Here is a 17997-nt window from a genome sequence, read left to right as displayed (position 1 = left end):
ATTCTTTTTGTTCAATCAAGTGAACTGCCTACTCATTGATATAGCAAGTAAGTGGCAGAGTATTCCATGCACATATGTACCTTAACATAATACTCAGACAAGATGGCCTTTTGAATTACAGGTACAGTCCATCTGACAAGCTTCCATACACTCAGACTTTATCTGCTCAATTTCATTCACAAAGCTTGAGATGACCTGAGGATATGGTCAAAGACAATTACCCAACATGTCATGCAGTGGGATTGAAACTAAGACCTCATGATTGTGAAGTGAACTTCTTAACCACTTGGCCATTATATATACACACATATATACACATGTATGTGTGTATGTCCAAACACTCTATATCCTTGGTATGTTTGAGGGCAGAAACTATATTTCAAGTGAGTTAGGGACCAGAAGTTTATGAAATAGAATGTTCTGGAAACTGGGAGTTGTAAAATATTTGTAATAACTATAAGAACATTAGAAATGTGATGTTTGGGTAAGCAAGGTGGACAGTACCTACCCCAAAAAACACTACAAACGTAAGTTATTAAATATAAAATGTATATTTCTCCTTATAACTGCTAATGCTTAGAATTCAGTATATAATTCAACAAATGATTACTATTTTGATGTGAGGTTCAATTTCCACTGTCTTTCAATATCATTATATATACTAGTACTTAAAAGCTTTTAAACTCATGTGATGTGAGTTCAGCAGCAGAATGAATTAAAGAGTCATAAAGGCAGAAATTATTCTGCATACAGAGTGGTAAGTATGCATATCTGTGTAACAGTGTATATTTGCTTGTAATTATTGAAAATTTATGAAACATTACATTGCATGTGGACACATAAAATAGTAATAATAAATATGTGTGAAAGTGTAAATACAAGTATATAAAAAATACAAATACATGTATCTACCTTGTATTTATAATAGTGTTTTTATGTTTGGTTACATGCATACACAAGTACACCTACTCAAGTTTTTTTCTTTCTTATTGATGCATATTTATATATGCGTGCATGTGTATAATTTCTAAGTAAATATTTTTAATGTCAAAATATATTTACCAACAGTCTCAATAAGGTCTTTTATTGATGATTTACTCTATTGATACATACTACCTTGGTAGATAAAGCAATTAAGGGTATGAAGACAAGGAAAGTCCCTGGCCCATCAGGAATCACTGCAGAGATGCTCAAAATATCTGGCAGTGTCAGCTATAGCCTAGTCACCTGTATAGTCAACCAGGTGATACATGAAGGAGTCATACCCAATGACTGGTGTAGCAGCACCATAGCCAACTGCTACAAAGGTAAAGGTGACGCATTAGATACAAATAATTACAGAGGTATCAAGTTGTTGGATCAGGTAATGAAAGTCACGGAGAGGGTCATAACCCAACTAATTAGGGAGAGAGTCAGCCTAGATGAGATGCAGTTTGGGTTTGTACCAAGGGAAAAGCACCACTGATGCTATATTTCTGGTAAGACAGTTGCAGGAGAAATACCTAGCCAAAGATAAACCTCTGTACCTGGCTTTCATTGACATGGAGAGAGCCTTTGACAGGGTCTCCTGATCTCTTATCTGGAGGTCAATAAGGAAACTAGGGATAGATGATTGGTTAGTGGGAGCTGTGCAAGCCATGTACAGGGATGCTGTCAGTAAGGCAAGGGTTGGCAACGGGTATAGTGAAGAATTCCGGGTAGGGGTAGGGTCCACCAAGGATCAGTACTCAGCCTCCTCTTATTCATCATAGTCCTCCAGGCAATAACAGAGGAATTCAAGACAGGATGCCCCAGGGAGCTCCTCTATGCTGATGACCTTGCTCTAATTGCTGAATCACTATTAGAACTAAAGAAGTTTCAGGTGTGGAAGCATGGATTAGAATTGAAGGGCCTTAGAGTCAACCTAGTTAAAACCAAAGTCTTAATAAGTAGGAAGGCAGACAAACCACAAATCCCTTAAGGTAGATGGCCCTGCTCAATCTGTAGAAAAGGCGTTGCTAGAAACTCCATAAGAAGTACTCAGTGTAAGCTATGAACACATAAGAGGTGCAGCAATATCAAAGGAAGGCTAACTGGAAAGATAGTTTTTGTACGTGGCAAATACCTCAGGAGCAATAAACACTGAAAATGTGCAGAGAACAGCTTCTGTCACATTCCAAGGAGAAAAACTACAAGTAGTTGATAGCTTCCATTACCTAGATGACCGAGTCAGTAGTGGGGGTGGATGCTCTGAAAGTGTAGCTGTTAGAATAAGAATAGCTTGGGCTAAGTTCCGAGAGCTCCTACCTCTGTTAGTGACAAAGGGTCTCTCGCTCAGAGTAAAAGGTAAACTGTATGACGCATGTGTACGAACAGCTATGCTACATGGCAGTGAAACACGGGCTGTGACTGCTGAGGACATGCGTAAGCTTGCAAGGAATGAAGCCAGTATGTTCCGCTGGATGTGTAATACAGTGTGCATACAAGACAGAGTGTAAGCGTCCTGAGAGAAAAGTTGGACTTAAGAAGCATTAGATGTGGTGTATAAAAGAGACGACTGCGCTGGTATGGTCATGTGCTGTGAATGGATGAGGACAGCTGTGTGCAAAAAGTGTCACACCCTAGCAGTTGAGGGAACCTGTGGAAGAGGTAGACACAGGAAGACCTGGGATGAGGTGGTGAAGCATGACCTTTGAACATTGGACCTCACCAAGGCAATGACTAGTGACCGAGACCTTTGGAGATATGCTGTGCTTGAGAAGACCCTGCAAACCAAGTGTGACCATAACCTGTGGCCTATGCCAGTGGTGTATAACCAGCCCACTTATGAGTACCCTTCATTCATTGGACAATAAACTTTGCTTGCGAAGACCTGTTGAGGTAAGTGAAATCAAAATCGCTGACGTGACCAATAACAGTACTGCCTGATTGGCACTCATGCCAGTGGAACACCATTAAAAGCACCATCTGGGCATGATCGTTGCCAGGGCCACTGACTGGCTCCCGTGCCGGTGGCACATAAAAAGCACCATTTGAGCGTGATCATTGCCAGTGTCGCCTTACTGGCACATGTGTCGATGGCACGTGAAAAATAACATTTGAGCATGGTCATTGCCAGTGTCGCCAGACTGGCTCCCGTGCAGGTGGCACTTAGAAAATACCTTTTGAGCATGGTCACTGTCAGTACCACCTGACTGGCCCTCATGCCGGTGGCACGTAAAAGCACCCACTATACTCTCAGAGTGGTAGGTGTTAGCAAGTGCATCCAGCTGTAGAAACTTTGCAAGATCAGATTGGAGCCTGGTGCAGCCTTCTGGCTCGCCAGTCCTCAGTCAAACTGTCCAACCCATGCCAGCATAGAAAGCGGACGTTAAACGACGACGATGATGATGATACTGCTAATGCTGTGCAGTTACTCATAACAGATGCTTAATATGTATGAACAGTGTTAATGCTAAAAGCACTAAAGAGATGAGAAAACATTTATGGAAGCACATCATTGACAAATTTGAAAACAGTTACACAGCAATGACTCCCCATAAGCTTATAATTAATTCACAGAGGCTGTAAAAAGATCTAACAGAAAAAGAAGCTGATGTGAAAGGTGTTATGTATCATACATTTAGTCTCAGTAGTAAACTTCCTTGACATTTTGGATATTGAGCAGCACTAAATGAAAAACCCTACACCTGTATGCGTGTATATATACATGTATATAACAATCAAATATTTCAAAAAATATAAAAAACAGAAAAAATTTTAGGAGTATGATAAATCTTACAATAGATGTGAGCAAAATGATGATTAATTTGAGAAGGTACCAGACTACCTGTTAAAGAGTCTACTATCAGCATTGCATGGGTTCATGGACAAAGCATTCTACTTTCAATTACCTAGTTTCCCTAACTTTAAAATCAAGGTGAATTATCTTAAATAATTGGTGTGTATTATATGCTATGCTGACAAATTCTGCTGAAGGTTTACAATTTTTCTTTCAGTTCATTTGAAAACCAGCAATACCGCCCATATTCTTAGTCAACTTTCTCAGACTGGTGAGATTATGCTGTTGAAATTCAGTTTGCACTTCTAGCTAATATTTTGAATGAAAACATGTGCAAAGAATGGGTTCCAGAAGATTATAATACAGAGAAAGCAGAATTAAGCTTGTTTACAAGTCTAAAGAAGTGGGTTTTGACAAAGGAGAAATGATTACCAGCTTACAAAGAGTAAAGACACTTATAGTGATCATAAAAAAGATAGAGAGAACACAACACAATAGATGGTTAATAATTTACTGTAATGTTGAAAAACAAAAAGGTTTACTAACATATAAATGACTAATTTTAGGAATAAATCACTTGAAGGGGATGGAAGTTGTGAAAGAAGGAGACCCAGAAAGACATAGGACAAAGTATTGAAGGTCAATCTCAAAACGCTGAACCTTACAAAGGAGATGACAGAGGATCAAGATATGTGGTGCATTGCCTGTACTTAAGAATACCCACCCACCCACCACAACAGAATCGAGATCCTAAAACCAAGGTGCAACATAAAAAGCATTGGTGTGGTGCTGATGCCACACAAAAAGCACCCAGTACACTCTGTAAAGTGATTTGGCGTTAGGAAGAGCATTCAGTCATAGAAACCAAACCAAAACAGACTATGGAACCTGGTGCAGCCCTGGCCTTGCCAGTTCCTGTCAAGCATTCCAACCTATGTCAGTAAGGAAAATGGATGGTAAATGTTGATGATGATGATGCAAAATGTGAATAAAGATATAGAAAAGAATTAATAGTATATCCTGTACATGTGTCCAACTTAAATATAATTTAATGCAACACTACCCAAAACATTGTAAATAAAATATCCAAATTACTAAAGAGGCAAATTTTTTAAATTATTGATTTTTGTCTAATTTATTGCAGATTAATTCAGCTAATTCTCAATGTTTTATTCAACAAGTAACTGTTTTGAAACTGATGGAAATAGTACTCAGAAAATAGAAATCAAAGAATATTAAAAATAGAAAAAGTTCTCTGGAGCTGAACAAGGAGTGAGATGCAATTTGAGCAATGATAATATTGGTGATAACTTAATGCAGCAAGCTCAGAAATTTTAATTAAAATTACATCCACAGTTAGATGAAAGAATCATTAGCTCAATGATCAATTCTATTCAAGAAATATAGGGGAAACAACCCTAAAATGTTGAATATTTAAAAATAGAATGCATGCAATGAAGTGGAGAGTGAGTGGATTGTAATAGTACAGTGACAACTCTGGACATGTTTTGGTATTATTAGATCTCCTCAAACTGAAAATATAAACCTACAACTTCTAAATATTCATGTGCGCTGTCTCATTCTGTATAAAACTAATTGCATATCTTGTCTCTAGCTGGAGCATGTGATGCTGTATAGTAGTGAAATGAGAGCATTAAACAAATTAATTTTGCAATAATTGACAAGGAATGATTAAAAAGCCACTGAGTCTGCAATATTAATTTAGGAAAGTGTACAAATAAATTGAAAAATCAACCAGACACTAAATAATATCTGCAAAAGAGTGGATGCTACTGACAAATGGATGTAATATAAATGGATGATACATATTAATAGTTACTGCCAAGCTAACATGGCAGTCCAGGAAAATAGGACAAATGCCATGTTAGCTTGTCAATAACTATTAATATCCAGTACCGCTGCCGTAATCTCCTTTAGAGAGATTTAGAAATATTAATATTTCTATGGATGATGCATACTTAAAGGAAAAAATGCCATGCACTGAGGCATTAGCAGTAGATGTAGAGCAAAAGTATTAGCAGTAGATGTAGAGCAAAAAAGACTTGGAAAGTAGTTGGGTCAATCTAAGAATATTAGACCTCCCAGATAAAATACCATATGATCAAGAATCAAGAATCATCCAAACCATTCAAACATAAAACAGAAATGTAGAACAATGATGATGATGCTGACAATAATGAATAGATTTTCTCATTACTGAATGAGCCCTACTATTTATTGCCTTTGTATGTATTATACTGGCTTTTGCATGGACCACTACTCCAGCTAAGGTAGTTATTTACTCACTACTGTCTGCAAGTTGTTACCCTCAAATTTCAAAGATATCATTAACTTTGTAAAATGGAATCCGCACCTCACCCCCACCAAAAAAAAAAGGTTTAGCAAGAAGTAAAATCTAAACGATGTAATGAATATATTATTCCATATAAGAGACATGTAGGGTAAAACTTTATGCAATTCTTTTTACAGGTTTTGTAATACAAACAGGAAAATAGAGCTCAAAACATGAGTGCATATATATATTGTTTTTATTTTACTTGGCAGAAGTCACAGAGCGATTCAAGGGTCAAGAGTTTTGTGGATTGGTATTTATCAAACTCAACCAAGTAGATGTCCCTGCTCGATCTGTAGAAAAGGCGTAGGTAGAAATTCCATACGATGTACCCAGTGTAAGCTATAGACAAAAGGTGCAGCAATATCAAAGGAAAATAGTTTTTGCGTGTGGCAGATGCACAGGGGCAATAAACACTGAAGATGTACAGAAAACAGATTCCATCACATGCCAGGGGGAGAAACTAGAAGTACTTAATAACTTCCACTACCTAGGTGACCAAGTCTGTAGTGGGGGTGGTTGCTCTGAGAATGTAGTGGCTAGAATACTAGCCTGGGCAAAGTTCAGGGAGCTCCTACCTCTGCTGGCAACTAAGGGCCTCTCGCTCAGGATGAAAGGTAGACTGTATCATACATGTGTGTGAACTGTCATGCTACACGGCAGTGAAACTTGGGCCATGACTGCTGAGAACATGCATAGGCTTGAAAGAAATGAAGCTAGTATGATTTGCTGGATGTGTAATGTCAGTGTGCATACATGACAGAGTGTAAGCACCCTGAGAGAAAAGTTGGACATAAGAAGCATCAAATGTGATGCGCTGGTATGGTCATGTGTTATGTATGGATGAAGACAGCTGCGTGAGGAAGTGCCACTCCCTAACTGTGGAAGGAACATGTGGAAGAAGTAGTGAAGCATGAAGGTGGTGAAGCATGACCTTCAAACACTGGGCCTCACAGGGGCAATGACAGGAGACCGAGACCTTTGGAGATATACTGTGATTGAGAAGACCCGGCAACTAAAGTGAGATCGCAGCCACACATGTCCAGCCCTGTTAAGAGTAACCCTGATGCGTCTTGAAATATGATACGCATGAGAAGACCTGTTGAGTCAAGTAAAACCAATACCATAGCTGTGACCAGTGCCCCCTGACTGGCACCCATGCCAGTGGCACATAAAAAGCACCATCCAAATGTGGCCAATGCCAGTACCCACTGACTGGCCCCTGTGCCAGTGACACATAAAAAGCACTGTCCAAACGTGATCGAAGCCAGGCCTGCCTGACTGGCTCCTGTGCCAGTAGCACGTAAAAAGCACCCACTACACTCTTGGAGTTGTTATCCAGCTGTAGAAACATTGCCAGATCAGACTGAAGCTTGGTGCGGCTACTGGCTCTCCAGACCTCAGTCAAACCGTCCAACCAATGCCAGCATGGAAAACGGACGTTAAACGATGGTGATGATGATGATGAACCAATAAGTTTGATAAGTGCAAATGGTCAAAACCCTTGGCCCTTGAGCCACTCTGCAACTTCTGCTTGGTAAAATGAAAAAAAGAATGCAGTTCTTTTTAGTGATCTCATAATCGTCAATATTTAGATTAATATTTAAGAAAAATATTTAAGAGCATATGATAAAAGGTACTCAAAAGAGATGTTACAGGTTTTTATGTGTACAAATTAGATGAATAAAGATTGTACAATCTTGACGACAGACAGAGGAGAGGTGACTGGAAGTAAATTGGAATCAAGTAGTCTGGTTCATTATCAAAACCTAAAGATCAAGTACAATTAATTGTATATGTATCTTTGGATTGGAGTCAAGTTGCATTCCCACTGTGTTCATGGATTGTTCTTCTATCGTTTGAAATGCTATGTATCATCTGATAAAAATGTTTTTTTGCTATTAAAAAATGCATTAGAAACAGCTGTAATGAATTGACATTTATCCATAGTTTGTTCTTTATTTATTTGCTTATAATACACCAAAAGTGATTCCTGACCCATCGGACATCCTGGAGTATACCAAACACCATACGACCAATACAATGTGCGCTTTGGACCAGCCCCTAGGCGTTACATACTCGTAAGGGTTAAATTCTCTGTATGCATAACCTGAATATTTCGCTGGATGTACTTCAGTACCTAGTATATTTATTCGACTAAAGGTGGTGATTACAAGTTAATTTGACCCAACTTGGAGCCTATCATTTAAGTACATGATTCTCTCCTAAATACTTAACATTGTGTGTGTGTATATATATATGTGTGTGTGTGTGTGTGTGTGTGTGTTGTTTATCAGGTGACTGCAGCCATGCTGGAGCACCGCTTTGAAGGGTTTTAGTCGATAAAAATCAACCCTAATACTCACTTTTTTTTTTTAAGTCAGAAACTTATTTGGTCAATCGCTTATGCCGAACGGGTAACTTATGGGACATAAACAAACCAGCACCGGTTGTCAAGCGGTGAAGACAGATATATATATGTGTGTACGACAAGCTCCCACACAATTTCCATCCACCAAATTTACTCAAAAGGAATTAGTCGGCTCGGGACTATAGGAGAAGAAACATGTCCAAGGTGACGCGCCGTGGAACTGAACTCACAACTACGTGGTTGCGAAGCGAACTTAACGACACAGTCATGTCGATAATGGTAATGTATCTACTACAACCTACTTGGTTTAGTTTATGAAACCGAAATAAGAAAATGCAATCAACATTTTATGAAATATTTTGCTAGCTTTATACTAACATTCAATAAATAAAACCAGCTGAAAGAATGTCAAAGAAAAGGAGAGAGAGAGAGAGAGAAGTCGAGAAGGGGTCGAGCAGAGAGAAGCGAGGAGGCGATATTGTATGTTTCAGTATTGTAAATTTTACGTTTGTATTGATTAACTGTCATATTTTAATAAAGAGATATTTCTAAAATATTGGGTATAATATTAACAAAACAAATAATAATAAAATTATGATTACATTGGCTACTACAGTTCGAAGGACTAAAAACTGGTGGTTAAATTGTCAACATTTAGCAAGTGTTAATTAAATATACTGTATACAGTCTGTGCAAAAGTTGAATATTTCGTCAAGAATAAACTTTCAAGAAAAGGAAAAGAAAAAACGATACGTAAGTTTTTAGTTATGGAAAAATAAATGAATTAATAAATTCGCAGGTGTTTCCAAAACTGATGCATGTTGAAGTTTACTAAAGGAATCACTTCTTGTTTCATTTGGGGAAACAAGACACGCGAAACAATGATTTTTATATATGAAAATAAATAGAATATAAACGACACACATACATACACGTGTGTCAAGTGACCGTAGTATATAAATAATAGCCTGAAGAAAATTAAATGAGATAAAAATTGGATGAACTCACTTCGATTTGATTGAGAAAATCCCGATTAGTCGAGACCTTAGTGATATCTTCGAAGTCGATGTCACATTGCAAAATCTTCGGAGAAAACAACTCATTCAAACTTTTTTGCGATGTCACATTAATATATTTATTAGCCCAGGGACAAATGGGAGGAATTCTTAGCGTCATCGGCCGGTTCTTACGTTGTTGTTCTGGCGACATGTTATCCAGTCCCAACTGGGTTCGCATCATGTTGTAATTGTTGATAATTACAGGCCATTCCTGTGACCAAGGAAAAAAAGAAGGGTCTTTTTTGTCGTGGGTTTTTTTGCCATTGGGAAAATGTAGACTACAAACACTTGTGTACTTAGAATCGATACGTAAGTTACTGTTTCTTATGAGTGCAACCCAAGTAGCACGACGGGTTTCTTCCTTAGGGAGACTATAGAAACGAATTCTTGCATGTCTTTTAGAGTCGGCAGAACAGAAAGGGATACAACAATTAACATGTGGCATTATTGCTATTAATTGATTTTTAAACGTCTCCCACCTTTTTTTTTTTAATTTTCATGTATTGAAATGTTTTCATGGGGACTGATGGAACTTAGGTGTAAACAGTTATGGCGGTCACCTTCCCCGATTGAATCCCATAATGCATCAGCGAATTTAGAATAAGAGGTGAGAATGTAAAGAGAACAAGGGCTGGTTTTGATTATTCCTCTTTGATATTACAATTCCTTTAATGTCTTGAGGAATGCTTGCGAAACTGGGCAATAAGTTTGGACTTCCTCATTGATTGACTCAATAATGCTTTAGGGGACGAAATGTACTGAATCCTTTCATTTGAAAACGTATGAAGTTTATTTGTTTAGCAAACAGTAAAATCCCTACGATACTAAACTTCAGTACTTTGTCTCTATGTTTCTAATTTTGGTAAAGCCATTGGACTCTTGCATCCAGGTTGCAGAGACTGAAGACAGCATTCACATTTGTATATTTATGTCTTGGATAAAGTGTTCTATTTTGCTAGCTCTAATCAGGGGTAATTGTTTTTTCAGTGTGATACATGGAGGCAAATTGAGAAATATAAATTTTATATATTTAACATAATAGTAAAAGATCTGCAACAACATTTAAAACTGTGAACCTAGAAAGTGATAGTAGCACTCCAAAGCAATGGTTCTCAAATTTATTTTGTTGCAGAAACTGATATGATTTTCCCAAAGTCATGAAACCTATGCTTACAAAACACCTCTGCCACCTTAATGAAACCAAAATTATTTCAGAGAAAGAATTTATTAACAGGAAAAAAACAAACAAAACCAACAAAAAAATGTAAAAAATAACTTACTATTTTGAAAATTGCATATTCCATTTTTGTTTTAGAAAGAATTCTGAAATTTTATTAAAAAATAGCTAATTCATAACTTTTTTATTCTTATTCTTATACTTGTTTCAGTCATTTGACTGCAGCGATGCTGGAGCACTGCCTTTAGTCAAACAAATTGACCCCAGGACTTATTCTTTGTAAGCCTAATACTTATTCTATTGGTTTATTTTGCCAAACTGCTAAGTTACAGGGAGGTAAACACACCAACATCAGTTGTCAAGTGATGGTGGGGAGACAAACACTGACACACAAATGCATTCATATATCATCATCATTGTTTAACGTCCGCTTTCCATGCTAGCATGGGTTGGACGATTTGACTGAGGACTGGTGAAACCAGATGGATACACCAGGCTCCAATCTGATTTGGCAGAGTTTCTACAGCTGGATGCCCTTCCTAACACCAACCACTCTGAGAGTGTAGTGGGTGCTTTTACGTGCCACCGGCACAAAGGCCAGTCAGGTGGTACTGGCAACGGCCACGCTCAAAATGGTGTATTTTATGTGCCACCCGCACAAGAGCCAGTCCAAGGGCACTGGCAACGATCTCACTCGAAAGTCCTTACACATGCCATGGCACAAGTGCCAGAAAGGCGACGCTGGGCAAAGGTGCCATCCCGATTTCGCTTTTGCTTTCCCCAATAAGTCTTCGCAAGCTGAGTTTTGTGTCCAATGAAGGAGATGACATTGGCATGGGTGCCAGTCGTCGAATTTAGTTCGGTTTCGATTTCACTTGCCTCAACAGGTCTTCGCCAGCGGAGTTTAGTGTCCAATGAAGGAAAGTTACGCATAAGTGGGCTGGCAACACCCCTGGCAGAAACCTTGGATTTAGGTCTCACTTGGCTTGCCGGGTCTTCTCACGCACAGCATATTTCCAAAGGTCTCGGTCAGAAGTCATCGCCTCAGTGAGGCCCAATGTTCGAAGGTCTTGCCTCACCACCTCAGCCCAGGTCTTCCTGGGCCTACCTCTTCCACGGGTTCCCTCAACTGTTAGGGTGTGGCACTTTTTCACGCAGCTATCCTTGTCCATTCTCGCCACATGTCCATACCAGCGCAATCGTCTCTCTTGCACACCACAACTGATGCTTCTTATGTTCAACTTTTCTCTCAAGATACTTACACACTGTCGGTTATGCATACTGACATTACTCATCCATCGGAGCATACTGGCTTCATTCCTTGCGAGCTTACGCATGTCCTCAGCAGTCACAGCCCATGTTTCACTGCCATGTAGTATGGCTGCTCGTACACATGCGTCATACAGTCTGCTTTTTACTCTGAATGAGAATCCCTTTGTCGCCAGCGGAAGTGAGAGCACTCTGAACTTTGCCCAGGCTATTCTTATTCTAGCAGCTACACTTTCAGCGCACCCACCCCCACTACTAACTTGGTCACCCAGATAGCGGAAGCTATCAACTACCTCTAGTTTTTCTCCCTGGAATGAGACAGAAGTTGTTTCCTGTTTGTTTACAGTGTTTATTGCACCTGAACATCTGCCACATACAAAAACTAACTTCCTAGTTAACCTGCCTTTAATATTGCTGCACCTCTTATGTGTCCATAGCTTGCACTGGGTACATCTTATAGAGTTACTACCTACACCTTTTCTACATATTGAGCAGGGCCATCTACCTGAAGGGGTTTGTGTTTTATCTACATGTCTCTAAATCTCCGTCCATTTGCAGGGTCTTTAAGCTTCCACACCCTCCTCCTCCAAGCCGGTCTACTTCTGGGCACCCATTTTGCCTTGATCCCGAAGTCGCTAACTACTAATCTGTGTTGAGGGGTACATTCTTCGCCAGGGAAGGTTTTGGCATTTATAAGCCGCCCTCTTTCTCTATTTCTGGCGAGGATGTAGTCGATTTGGCTAGAGTGTCTGCCGGATCGGTAGGTAACTAGGTGACAGGCAGATTACCTGAAGTTGGTATTGCAAACCATAAGATCGGTTGCATCACAGAACTCCAGCAGTCTGGTCCCCTCCTCATTGCGGGAACCGAAGCCATAGCCTCCATGTATGCCATGGAAGCCTCCATGTGTGCCATGGAAGCCTCCAGCATGAGGTCCGACATGACCATTGAAGTCACCAGCCACAAAGAGAAGGTCCCTGTCACTCGCTGACGAGGTAGTTTGCAAGAGGGTGTCATAGAATTGGTCTTTCAGCCCATCCAGTAGCCCCGGTTGAGGGGCATAGGCTAAGATGACGGTAGCTAACCTATGATGAAGCACTAGTCTAATCTTAAGTACTCTGTCACATACTCTGACTACCTCGATTACCTTATCAACCCATTTCTCTTCTAGAAGTATTCCTACGCCCCCAACCCCATCAGTGTTCCCTGCAAAATATATATATGACAGGCTTCTTTTAGTTTACGTCTACCAAATCCACTCACAGTGCTTTGGTCAATCCTAGGCTATAGTAGAAGACACTTGCTCAAGGTGCCATGCAGTTGGACTGAACCCGGACCATGTGGTTGGGAAGCAAACTTCTTACCACACAGGCACTCCTGCAGCTCCCTGAGAATGTTTTTTTTCTTCTTTTAATGCAGAGCACACTTTGGAAAACATTGCTCTAAAATATTCAAAACTAAACCTCATTATGTTATATTATTGCATACCATTCTAAGGTGGCAAACTGGCAGAATCATGAGCACACAAAATGCTGCTGAGCATTACATTCTATGTTCAAATTCTGCTGAGGTTGATTTTGCATGTCATCATTTTAATGTTGGTAAAATAAGTACCAGTTGAGCACTGGGATTGATGTAATCAACTTAACACCCTTCCCTAAAACTGCTGGCTTTGTGCTAAAATTCGAAACCATTATTACATATCATTCAATTTGAAATAATCTTAGAGTTGCCAAAATAACAAAGAAAATATAAGGTCATGTCAGATGAATTATAATTGGTTCAATTATTCTGAATTCAAATAGCTTACAGATCAATAAAATAGATATTTATAACATATTGAAATTAATTTGATTAATTATACTTTTCTACATAAAATAAATGAGAAAATAAATAAATCAAGATTTGTGTAGAGTCAAAAGGAGTTAGGTGGCCAGATGTTAGGGGTGATGTAATCGCAGAAATTGTCTGACAGCCATGACTGGATTCTCCTGCTTGTGTGGTATGGTACAGAGCCCTGTTGCCAGACATAGGGTCTTCCAGCAGCCACCCACTTGACCGAGGGCAGCACTACCTCCTCCAGACACTTGATGTAGGCCTCTCTGTGTTGAGTCTGAGGCTGTATGGAAGATGAATGGAAGCATAACATCATCATCACTAGTGATCACTCCAAACACCATGATGTTGACTGGATGTTTGATTTTTATCACTCCTGGTACATGTTTTGGAGACACAGCAAGCCAATGGTTGTTCTGTGTGTTCATGCTCTGCTTTTCTTCTAGTTCTGTGCTTTTTGGAAGAAAAGCCCTCATAATCTCAAAGCTGCGAGAATTCACTACCATAATTTGTTTATTTTTTCAGAAGATTTTGTAGAGGAATTAGATACAACAGGTTTTGGCTGGTTTAAACACTAAAGGGTTAAAAAGTGCCCAAACTATAAAATCAGCTTTTTAAGCCTTTTTGAGGGCTTTAGAACCCAAAACTGTATATTATTTTTGCTTAGAGTTCATGGCCTCCTCAACCTTATCCCTCATGCTTCTCCTCACCCTGGTGAACTTGGTGCTATTATACCTATCCAACCAAATGAGGTGAAACCTGGGGTGGAAGGCAGCAGCCAGTTGGCATTCCTCATCATCCAGGAGGGTCGCAAATCTTTTGTCGATGCCTGCCAAAACTGCATTGACCAAGGGGCTGCAGTAGATGAGTTTTGGGTTAATGAACTTGAGTTAACAGAAGCTAATTAGTCTCATAATGATTTTCAAAGTTAACTTAAAAGTTAAATTGTTAACGAAAATGATAACTTTGTAGTAACGCTGTGCGCATGCGTAGTCTCACGCATGCGTGGAATTCAACAAGCAAGCTTTCCCGCTTCATTCTGTCTCTTTCTTGCTGGCCAGCGATTGAGCATGGACGTGTTTAGCTGTCTCTCTTCATCTTTCGAACTTACGCTCGACAGCTCGCTTACATCTACATACCAACGTCCCAACAACAATGCTCACACACACAGAAGCTGTAACAACAAACAAGAGCTAAAGATGTATATATTTACCACCTGAATAAATGTTGTTTAAGTTGATAGTCTGGAGTTCAGCGTTCCATTATATTCTAATTTTATATAGGAAAGTGGTGTACATCTAATGATGTATAACCCACTTTCCTATAACTTCATTAATTCACAATTAACAGATTAACGGACTTACACACAGCTCTGTATATACATATATGTATATATATATGTGTGTGTGTATATATATATATATATATATATATATATATATATATATATATATATATAAAAGGCATTCAACTGGCAGAGTTTGGTAGAATGTTCGATAGATTACAGTGTGGAGGAGATATATTAGCCATCCAGAAACACACAAAGACTGTTGAAACTGATCTGGTCACTAACAATGCTGCACTAGATTGCTTTCTGGTTATCATTTCAGCTCTTTATGTACAATACATAGTGGAAGTCAACTCATGACTGAGTAAGACCCCCTTCTTAAACTTCGTAAATCCCTGCAAATGTTCCAAAAGTCCCAGAAGTTCCTATGTGCGAATTTGTTTTGAGTGTTGCACAGAACTGAATTCACTTTTCAGTGCAATCAGCCATTAAACCAATGACACACTAAAGGTTGAAATGACCAGAAACCAATTATACTTAGGGTTTTTATACAAGTTCACCTTCTCCTAGAAGGAAATTCTGATGAGAACTAGGGATCTTTCACTCCCAGTGGTTCATATGCTAGTTAGCCCATTGCTAGGACCCTAACAGCTACTACTACTCTGGCTCACTACTTTGGGTACAAGAGTGACTGAGTGGTAACTCCACACTACTCAAAACCCTGGAACTCCTATATCAGGGCCCACTACCAGATGCAGTTTAAAGCCATGCCCATATCAATAGACACACAAACATGTCTCTGAGTCATATGTGATCTTTTGGTTCGCTGCGTTTTTTTTTTTTTTCTTTCATTTTTAGAAAAGATCATCATCATCATCATCATCGTTTAACGTCCGCTTTCCATGCTAGCATGGGTTGGACGATTTGACTGAGGACTGGTGAAACCGGATGGCAACACCAGGCTCCAATCTAATTTGGCAGAGTTTCTACAGCTGGATGCCCTTCCTAACGCCAACCACTCAGAGAGTGTAATGGGTGCTTTTACGTGTCACCCGCACTAAAACGGCCACGCTCAAAATGGTGTCTTTTATGTGCCACCCGCACAAGCCAGTCCAGGGGCACTGGCAACGATCTCACTCGAAAATCCTACAGGAGCCAGTCAGGCGGTACTGGCAACGGCCACGCTCAAAATGGTGCATCTCATGTGCCACCCGCACAAGAGCCAGTCCAGGGGCACTGGCAACGATCTTACTTGGCTTGCCGGGTCTTCTCACGCACAGCACATTTCCAAAGGTCTCGGTCAGTAGTCATCGCCTCGGTGAGGCCCAATGTACGAAGGTCTTGCCTCACCACCTCAGCCCAGGTCTTCCTGGGCCTACCTCTTCCACGGGTTCCCTCAACTGTTAGGGTGTGGCACTTTTTCACGCAGCTATCCTCATCCATTCTCACCACATGTCCATACCAGCGCAATCGTCTCTCTTGCACACCACAACTGATGCTTCTAATGTTCAGCTTTTCTCTCAAGATACTTACACTCTGACGGGTATTCACATTGACTATTAAAATAGTTTATAAAAATCAAAATCAAATTGCCAATCAAAAGTAAAATTCTCCCTTCAGATACAATATTAGCAATTAAAAATAGAAATATTTTAACCCTTTAGCATTCAGATTACTCTGTCAAATTTAATACTTATTAATTTTCATTGTTCTGAATTTATCATGCATTATCTTGTAACTTTCAGATTTCAATGATGTGATTGAGTATTTTTTGAATGACATGTATCATAGATGTGAGAGGCCAGATTTTGACAGTTTGAACATAAAACAGGTAGAATATTTGGGCTGGATATGGCTGGTTCTATTTTAAGTGCTAAAGGGTTAAATCATTTACTGATAATTTAGTCCCACAACTTTACTCAAGTAGATTTCTGATCTAAAGTGTGCTAAGCTTGACCATCCCATCGTTTTTAAAACTGTAGAATTTAAATATTAATTTACCTTATTTAGATGTAGCATTCATTTATCTTTAGAGCAATGTAATCCTTGTTACTTTCTGGGTGATTCAGGCCTAGACTACAGCTTTCCAAGATAGTTTTCTTTCTTTCTGTTTTTTTTTCTTTTCATCGTGAAGAAAATAGTTGACTAAACCCAAGTTTACCACTAATATGAATAATAAAATGTATTTATGACATTATTATCATAACTTCTATGTCCACTTTTCCATACTTGGTACTCCTTCAAGGCAATGTTTCACCACTTGTTGCATTCCTTTCGCATTGCTTTCATGAGGTTTAGCATCCTGAGGTCAGCTTCTATCACATCTGTCCATCATTTCAGAAAATTGTTAATAGTCAATCATTTCAATAGCCCTTAAGAAAAGTATAAACATTATTCAATGTTATTTCTGTTACATATTTAAATAAATTCAAGAACTCGCAGCTCTCTTAAAAAATAGAAAAAAGATTCTACAAATTTAAATTTAAGTTGAGCAATTTTGTTTAGAACTGAAAAAAAAAAATTGAAAAAGTTTCAAGGGAAATGTACTTGTTTGTTATTTAAGACTAGTCTTCTTCAGTTTTCTTTTCGTGCAGTTTCCTTCCATTTGCATCCCCCAGCATTTCTTTACTTAATTTTCATCGTTCAAAAACATTACATTGCAGACTGTATTTGAATTCTCTTATATCATGTTTCTTTTCAGTTCATTTGTGCTTCATCATTCATACACACCAGCATTACACATCTTGTGGAGCATACTCACTTCATTTCTTCTCAGAATTTTTACATCCTCTGTATTCAACGCCCATGTCTTACTATCATAGCATACATGTCTTACTATCACAGCATGTCACACTTCATACAGAAGCATCATGTAATCTACTCTT

General features: G+C 39.0%; 1 protein-coding gene across 1 annotated transcript in view; it reads right to left on the bottom strand.

The window, feature by feature from the left end:
* The window catches only part of LOC106873459 (uncharacterized), a 45631-nt gene extending 35509 nt beyond the window's left edge, over window positions 1-10122 (bottom strand). The window contains exon 1 of the mRNA XM_014920827.3: window positions 9493-10122. The gene's annotated coding sequence lies outside the window, so the exon portion shown is untranslated. The remainder of the gene's footprint in view (window positions 1-9492) is intronic.
* Between the last annotated feature and the right edge of the window lie 7875 nt (window positions 10123-17997).

The sequence above is a fragment of the Octopus bimaculoides genome, chromosome 2 (genome assembly GCF_046866305.1).
Source record: "Octopus bimaculoides isolate indiv1 chromosome 2, ASM4686630v1, whole genome shotgun sequence".
Taxonomy (NCBI): Eukaryota; Metazoa; Mollusca; class Cephalopoda; order Octopoda; family Octopodidae; genus Octopus; species Octopus bimaculoides.
This window is presented reverse-complemented; position numbering and strand designations above follow the sequence as displayed.